The 9,258-nt window shown below is 42.4% G+C and overlaps 1 long non-coding RNA gene across 1 annotated transcript; it reads right to left on the minus strand.

The window, feature by feature from the left end:
* Positions 1–535: 535 nt before the first annotated feature.
* Positions 536–7,379, minus strand: LOC131562162 (uncharacterized). The gene is made up of 3 exons (XR_009275129.1): positions 7,316–7,379; positions 6,167–6,359; positions 536–1,021 (listed from the first exon to the last, which is right to left on the minus strand). It is a non-coding gene; the product is annotated as an uncharacterized LOC131562162 (long non-coding RNA).
* Between the last annotated feature and the right edge of the window lie 1,879 nt (positions 7,380–9,258).

The following is a 9,258-nucleotide window of genomic DNA, read 5'->3' on the forward strand; positions in this document are numbered from 1 at the left end:
GCTTCACATTACCTCACATTATGCTGAAGGGGACAGAGGCAACAAAAGGGTCTGAACACCCATCCCACAGTGTCATCCTCATTCCTGGGGATCCACACACAATGAGACCCAAGTCTTGATAATAATTTCTTTTTTCTTTACAAAGTCATTGGAGAGGCACAGACAGAGGTTTAGAGAGAGCTTGGCTCCAGAGGGCTGCTCTGGCTCTACTCCTGACATGTGCTTGAAGTCCTTGAGCTTCTGATCCCAGCTATGGAGCTGTGCAGGTGAGTGAGCTTCAGCTTTTGTACATACAGGGTCAAGACACAGCTTTTGATTTATTTCTCTTTTCATGGGATTCCTTTACCCCTTTTTTGTGTCCTTCACCTCTCCCCACTTTTTTAATGTGGCTCGCTTCTCTAGAAGCAAGGTGCTGAGCAATATGTAAATAAACAAAGGCATCACTTAGTGGTGCCATGTTAGTGATCACACTGCATTTTGTGATGGAAAAATGCACCTTGGCAGCTGTACCCAGTGTAACAAACAAATAGGCTGCAGGGTTTTATATGACTTTACAACAAAGGCAATCTTGAAACTAAATGCTAATTAATTCCCTGATTGCTTCCTAATGAATAACCTCCTTGGGATTCTCACCAGGAAGCAGCAGAAGATTGATTCTGAGAAACTGAGGGGACCGTTTTGGGCTCTTCACATGCGTGGAGTTAGGAAATGATTCAGAGCACCTTGAAAGAACTGCTTAACAGGAAAGATGATGTGAGGCAAGTTCCAGCAAATTTGTGTGACTAAGAACAGCACAGGTATTTGCATAAACTCTTTGGGCTCTTTCAGGTAATTGGCTCACTTGCCACCTTGAAAATATTTGTTCAGCTGCTACCACTGACAGGGCTCTCACAGGACAAGGTAGGTCTCACACACAGCTCTGTTCAGGTGAATTAGCTGATGGCAGCAGCTTGTTCTGCAATTCTTCCACTCCATCAGGCTGATGGCCAGCAGGGGAGTTCATCTCAGGAAAGTGAAAATCCTGGTGCCAGAGAATAAAGCGACAGATTGGAATGGTCTATTTTAAAAAAGAGCTGCCATGTCTAGTTAGTGTCATACAGAGATTCACTGCACACTAACAAATGGATGTTGGACTGAGCTTGGAAACTAAAGCCAAAAGTATATGGAGTATTTCAGCCAGAAAAAGGAAGAAAAAAAATGTTTTTCTGCACTAAATTGCAGGGAGCAAACATTCCTATTTTACTGATATTCTCCATTTTCCTCACTTAAATTTATTTCATTATGTTTTTAATTCATTATGTTTTTAAGGACACAAGACAAAATTTGAAATTCAAGGGAAGCAAAAAGGATTTGATCTAAGCAGCAAGAAAATCAACGGGTCCCCATTCAATACAGGTTTCACCTGAAGGGATTAAATGTATCAAAATGTAATAATGTCTATTAGAAACAAAATGTGAAATATAATGTAACCAGTACAGCCTGGCTGAAAGAGAGTCTGCCTCCTCCTGCTGCAGCTCTGGCCAGTTAATGCCTTCATTTACAAGTCGGGAGAAAAGCAACTACCAGGAGCTACCATTGTCCAGAACTCTACACACATACAGCCCAGACACTGACATTGGCATCTCACCTACCCCTGGTTTAATATCAGACATAACCACTGCTTCAGGCACTCCCAGTGACTGACCTCCAATCCAGAATCAGCTGCCTGTAACATCACCTTGCAAGTCTGGAACTCCTCTTTGAAAATCCAGAGCATGAAGTAATATGTATACCTGGTTTCTAGTGGAATAGTCTGGGCATTTCCTTTCTGTACTCTCCCCTGTGGCAATAATGCCCCAGACAGTCTTCCCATACTTCACTGTGTTTTCATGGAATTTCAGAAGTGCTGGGTAAAAACAGATGAGGTGCTTATAAACCATTTGAAAAAAACCACATTTTATGCCCAGCATCAGCATCTTAATTAAGGAGCTCTCAGCAACTAGAAATAGAGACGTAAATAATTTCTGAGAGAGTTTTTAAGTACAAGAAGCATTTAGCTGAGCCAAATCATCAAGGAAATTATTTAACTGACAGTGTTTGACAGAGATATTTCACACAGAGCCTCTCAGAAGCCTTCATATACTCATACAAGCCACGTATTCATAGACATATAGGCAGAACTATTGCTAAGAACAATCACCCAAAGGATGGTGAGCAAGAATTAGCTGGTCATTGCAGCAAGCACCAAAATAACCAGTCCTGAAAGACTCCCTAGAAGGGACTCTGCATCTGAAATTACCTCACTTTCTGTCTTCACTTAATCTGAGTTCACAAGTCATAGTGATACTTGAACAAACAAGCCTATCCCTAATTATGTGTGTTAATGCGGAAGAAATTATGGTATTTGCATATTGTGCAGGATGACAGAAGTATACAGTACCTAGGAAAAGCACTATCTTCTGTCCTTATGAAAAGATGAGAACATGAGAATATTCCAAATAGGACACACTTAGGTACTTGCCAGAAGAGTTAATTACATACAAGTAGGATTGTATATCCCTTTGGACAATTGGTCTTCAGTGAAGCACAGAAACATGGAGTGCTCCTCAAATACCCTGGGAATGCTAAGAACAAAGTCCTCCCAAAAGGCACCTCTCCTTTCACATAAAAACCCTTCCTCGTTCTTGCTTTTGCTTTTTACCTTGCAGGTAAAACAAGTCACATGCTGACACAGTTTTCAGTGGCCCAGAAAAACAAATCTGAGTAAAACCAGCACACTGAGCCACAACTTACTGGCTGAGGAGCCAGAGTCCTTATGCTGCAAAGGCTGCAGCCTCTGGCACAGAGACACAGAATAAAGCTCAAAGCAGTAATGCCTCAAATTGCTTTACCACAAACCACCTTTGTCCTTTTATTAACTCCTGATGTTGTATTCCAACTTAATATACTGTTGGGGTGCTCTGGAGCTCACTCAGGACCTTCACACAGGCCCTTTGCTACATGACCCAGAGAGCACAGTGGAGGGACTGCTCAGAGATCTTTACCCTGTCACAGAAAAACACTCTTCTACAAACAGTTTCTATGTTAAAACCTTGAATTCATGTAAGGAAACAGTATAACAGGTTGCAAGAAATAATAATATAAACTAAATTTAGAGGGCTTGTGATCAGATAAACATATCAAAACATCGCATTCCTTCAGAATTACAGTTTTCCATCTGCTTGTAAAAGCTGAGGACACTGTTGGTGTTGGAGTTCCAGCTGCTGTGCCATAGCATTGCTTGGAAATTTCCAACCAGTTCCTGCACAGAGCAGGCTGAGCAGCTGCTCCCGCTGGGTGCTGGCTCTGCAGCCGCTGGTGCTCGGGGCCACCAGGAACATTCATCCCCCTCAAAGGGGCACCGGCCAGGCAGGAGAACAGCTCGATCTCCCATCGGGATCAATCAGCTGCTCGCCACTCGAGGGCAGCATTTCAGTAAAATAAAAAGACACGGGAATAAAAAAGGAAGGACGCCAAACTGCCGGACTGTGTTAGCTCACCACGAGGATTTTGTTTGCAGGCTGATCTCCAAGCTTCCTGCAGCTATTTAAACAGGGAGGCAATATGAGCAGAGAACTGAAGTGCAAGCAGTGAAGGAATACGAGGTCAATACCAGATAAATCTGAGCAGAGACTGTACAGGCACGTTTGTTTACAGAGGGCTTAGCCACCTAAAGGAAAAGCAGAAGCACCCACACCCAAGTCTCCCACCCCCCTCCAACAGAAACATTTCATCCAAGAAAGGGAAAAAGTTTCACTCAGAGCAGCCAACTCTCTTTTGACCAGACCTGAGAAAGTTCTTGTACAATAGTGATTTAAAAGCTAAGGAGCAGCACCCAGCAACAGTCAGGGTACAAAACAATGACCCACTTGGACCATCATCACCTCTTCACTTCCAATAATGCCATGGCACTTCTAGGGCCAGAAGCCTGTAAAAAACAGGCATGAATACTGCTGGTTCAGTGCGCCACTTACAACAGCTAAAAATAGTCAGAGGCCAAAAACATGCTCCAGCTTTGGACACTGAATGACAACACGGGCTACGAGGCCAATTAGGTCAAATTAAAATATACCAACAGAAAGAAAATAAACACTGGTAAACTTTGGCTGGAAGGCAAAGAGGGCTCTTGGAATAGAAATTTGCTACACAGCTTCACATGCACTCCTGTAATTGTTTTGCCTTCTTATTCCAGAGCAGCTTTCCTTCACACAAGGACAGGCTGCTCTCAGAGGAGTGTCACAAGGGCCACCACCTTCAGGCCTGGGGTGCTGTAGTCAGAGGCATCCTCTGCACTCAATAAATGCAGGTGATTTCAGAAGTGACTCACAGCACATCAACGAAGCTGCCATTAATATCCACATTACATCCAGATTTACTGTGTTTGTTGTTTTTTAATCAAAAGAGGCTAAAGTAGGCTTAATTGCACTGAATCTGAATTCAGCAGGAAAAGGAAGATGCTGTTGTTCACAGGGCACCAGCAGGCTCAGCAGACATGGCAGAGTGGGATCAGGGTGAGGATCCTGTGTATCCAGCTGTACCTGTGTTGTAGGTGCATGTGAACAAAGGAGGCTTCTGGAAAGCAGCTCTTGGCATGGACAGCTCAGGCAATGTGAATAGAAACACACAGAAGCTAAATTAAAAACATGTTGGAACTCAGAAGCATCCTGCAATGGCTAACTGGCAATTTGACATTCATTTCACTCCAGAAACTGAAATCAAATATCCTATCATGAGGTCCAATGATAATGGAATGGCTCAGAAGGTTCACTGTTCTTCACACACACTTAACTCCATGTTTTCAGCACTATTTCTGCCCTCCTCCCCTTCCAAAATGAGAATGATGTGCTGCCATCAGCCTGCAGCAGGGTTTACACAGACAGCACAGATTAGTAACATCAGGCAATTCCCCCAGCAAATCTCTGAGGCAGCTCAGGAGATAAAAGGTGCATTGCCAATGTGTCCTGTCACTAATGTGCTACCCAGTGCAAAAGGAAATGTGCCACTGAGGCATTGTGAAGCAAGTCAACACTGAGCCATCTGCTACACATAATCTCAGACTGTACCTCATCAGTGAGGCATGAATGGAAAGAAGGCTCTAGCCTGACATTTTAGCTCTAAATTGAGTACATTTAATCCAGGAGTCATTGAAGGACAGCAGTTACTGTCCCGTGGCACCTTCCTAACAATTGCTTCTTAATGTAGAACAGTGATTTATGTAGTTTATGATGTTTAAGGATATATATGATGATGCTGCTCCAAATGTTTCCCCCTTCTGCACTGTTGGCTTCACTGCCTGATAACTTATTAACCAGAAAAAGCTGCAATGAATTTGATTTCAAGGATTTTATGACTTCAAGGAAAAAGTTGATAAACCATGAAAAGGGTATAAACAAAATATGAGCAAAAAGAAAGCCTGAAGGCCAGAGACTGTCCCTGAAGAGCCAGTGGAGAGCTTGTCCCACACTCCTCTAAAGCACTGCCAGCAGAAGCTCCCTGCCTGCCAGGTCCCTCATGCTGTACTGAAGAGTGGCTGCTGGCCCCATGTCCCAAGGACATGGATGGTGTCCTCTTAGACTGAGATGTGCAGAACATGGGGATTCCATTCTACATATTCAGCCCTATTTTCAGTGAAAACAACTACAAAATTTCCAAGAATCACCTGTCCTTTGAACATGCACAGGTAGAAAGCAAATATCAGTCAAAAGATGTAGTTAAGAAGGAGAGACTGAGTGGTACCATCGTTTTCCAGAAGGTCACACCAAAAACCACAGGGTTGGAGTGTGGCAGCAGCTCTCTGGCCACAGAGAGAAACAACTCTCCCAGGCATTGTCCTGGGGAAAACTGTGAGAAGACCAGAGAAAAGAATGAGAAACAATTCTTATCTTCACTTGCTGCACCTGTTGGTGTGAACAGGTGCAATGTGTTATGGAGATTTGTTTACCAAAGGGTGGTTTCTTAATTGGCCAGTGGTGATGGTGTTTAGATTGAAGGACCAGTTAGGTCCAGGTGTATCATAACTGTCTATAAAAAGCAATAGGCTTCTTAATAATAAAGTTTATTGATCAGCCTTCTGAGAATCATGGAGTCAATGCTAATTATTACCAGTTTGGAGACACCCTGCAATGACATTGGAGGAAACAGAACATACCTGTGACCGCAGAAGCCAGCCCTTGCCATGGGACCCAAACTGGTTTCATCCTCTCCTGTGCAAGATTGCTCCTCCCAGAATGGGACTTGCAATCCTCACGTTGCTAAGTGGCAGATGATGGACTAGTAAAGCTGGAGGCAATGAAGCATGAATAATCCTGCACCACAGTCCAGCTTAGAAAAATATTCTGGCTCTGCAAATGGTAAGGAAGGGGAATTAATAAGACTTCACTAGAACTTGATACAAAACTAAAAAAGCTCAAAGAGCCCAAACCCAGCGCATATTGCAACATTGTCTTGTAACCTTAATACAGAAACCCACAGTAACCCCTGCTAAGAGCATTAAATATTAATAATGGCTCCCAGCTGCTACTGCTACATAATGGGCTTATTTTGATGAAGAAGATGTGCACATCTTAAGTAATGTGCACCAGATCAGATGATCCTACTTTCCTTTTGAAATTGATGCAAGACCCTCTCTCCTTGCTGCAATTAATTGAAGAACCCAGGGCTATTATTCTTAAAAGGCAGGATTTGTCTCTGATCTTTGTCCTACATTACATAATTTTTTTTTTGTCAGAGGTTACAACATGAGCAGAGGTGGATGGTTTAGCTTGATACACCACTCATTACGAGAGGGCAGCCTTCTTTTCCTCTGTACTGTCCTAATTAGTGCAAATCTGCCCACAAGGATAGGTTTTCCATTGTTCTCTGTCCTACATCAGTGCAACTATTATAAATGGTAATGTTCCTAGCTTGCATCACCATAAACAAAGCTAGGAAATGCTCAGTTTCCATTTATCCTTTACTAAGCAAGCTTGGACTTCTTTACTGGCAAAGGAGGTGATGAATAGCTGACCACTAACAGAGTGATTAATTAGCCAGAAGGCATTTTCCTCTCTTCTCTACTTACTTTGCCATCAAATTATATGGCCGCTGTAACTAGACTGAGCTGATATTGATCTCTGTTTTAGAAGATGCTGACTGTAGTCTGCTGATTCATATATTTTTTAAAAAATCATGATCACTGTGCACTTACTGATCTAGATGTGAATGGTTCTCAATGATAAAATGGCATCTAGACACCCAATACTTGTGATCTTATCACAGGGGTCCCATACTGTTGTATCCTTATCACAAAGTTCCATACCTTCTTGCTGCTCCTCATGGGCAGCTCCTCAGAGCACCACCTCTTTCTTCTTCCCAAAGCAGCCACTGACTCCTGTTCACCTCTCACCCAGCCACCCCACTCTTTTATAGCATCTTCTTCTCATTGGTTACAGCTGTGGCCTGTTAAAGTCAGGCCTGCTCCTAATATTTGATAATTGGCCCAGCTGCAACTCCTTAGGGGTGAGATTACTTTCTACACTATCTTTATTTTCTTATATTCTGTCCCCTTACAAATACTCACTGGAAGTAACACAGACTTAAATACAGTTGGTTATTTAGAAGATTCACCATGAAGCAGTACTAAAAAGAAAACCCTCATCCCCAGAAATTCAGAATGACAGAAGAGGCAGCAAGTTCCCAGACTTAATGATTCACTAGAGCTACCATTAACTACTACTGCATAAGTAAATATTGAAATATATTTTTTCTGGCTTTGACCAATTCCTGTCAAAAGTTTTTTTGTAAGAATGCAAAACTAATATTATCTAGGTCTGAACATGTCCCCAGGGGGAAAAAAATGCAGAAAGGGACCTAATCTTTTTCAGTCTCAGCTCTAATTAAGCCTTAGGTTGGAAGACAATCCACTCATCTTGGTTGAAGTTTAAGAAATGAAATCTTTCACTCCTAAAAGTGTGTTTGTAGTGTTTGCAGCTGCTGTAGTCACAGCAATAATCCCCCAAAGGTGAAATGAGTAGCAGATGTAGCAATGTCCGCAGCCACCCTTGGGACAATGAGGAGTGAGCTCTCTGTCCCATGTTAGACTGATGAGTGTCGAGTCCAATCCTCAGATTTGTGACTTCAGTGAGCAGGAAATGGGTTTGGACAAGGAGAGCTCCTTGAAACTGGGAGCTGATTAGGGGAAAGGGATCACAGATGCAGTAACAAGGAAACAGCAAAGACAGAAGAGAACAAGGGAAAGGAAGTGGAGTCTGTAGTGCCATGAGGCTCCCTGAACAGAGACGGTCATGATCAGTAAATTCAAACTCTGGAGGGAACTGGGGAGCTGAGAATCCCCAGGCTACGGCAGGGACTCTCTAATGTGAGAGGACACAATGATTTATCAGGATGGTTTAGTGTCCTGACACTGAATAGTCACACCTTGAGGGGCAGGTAACCCTTCCCTCTTTCTGCCTGCTAGAGGATCTCCACTCTTCTGGGGTCAGACAGAATTTTTAAAATGAAGTGTCACTAGCAAGATACTTCTAGTTTCTTCTGTAACTGAATGCAAATTAGAAGATACAGGTAACAATGGGTTGCCTAAATGAAGATCTTGCTCAAATTTCTAACTCAGTCTTTGGTTTAGAGGGTATTCACTTCACGTCGAAAAAGAAGCAGTCAGCTAATCAGATCAAGTATCTTGGCAACACCCCAGATGCAAATGTTCCTCTGGCTATAATATGGATTTTCAGATAAGAAACAAAGATTGCTGACACAAAGAAAGGACAACCCAGCAAGTCCAGAAAAAAACCCCTCACCTACCCTTGAAAAGGTTTATTACTAAAATAAAGCTTTCAATATTAAAATACCTGTGATATCTTTATACCACTGCAAGGGATGCTTCTGCTGTTGTCAGAATTGTGACAGCTGATTTAAAGTGTATTGCACACACTTTCATACAAATAGAGTTTAAGATAACATTAGAGGGAATAATACTGTCTAATATTAGTGTACCTGTCAAGCACATTTCCAAACTAATTGAAATTGCATGTTCATCTGATTGTATCACTAATGTTAAACATTTCCATTTTCTCAAATTGCAGCTCCCCTTTACTAAAAGCCATTTTAGCTGAGGTAACTGGTCTGAGTAATTCCAGCTCTAGGCAGGCATCCAGATGTTTGTAACTTCCATTAATCAGCCTGAAGAGGCTGAAGCTGATCTATGGCTCCACACTGCACACACAGTGGACATTTTTAATAAATGCT

The sequence above is a fragment of the Ammospiza caudacuta genome, chromosome 10, assembly GCF_027887145.1.
Source record: "Ammospiza caudacuta isolate bAmmCau1 chromosome 10, bAmmCau1.pri, whole genome shotgun sequence".
NCBI lineage: Eukaryota > Metazoa > Chordata > Aves > Passeriformes > Passerellidae > Ammospiza > Ammospiza caudacuta.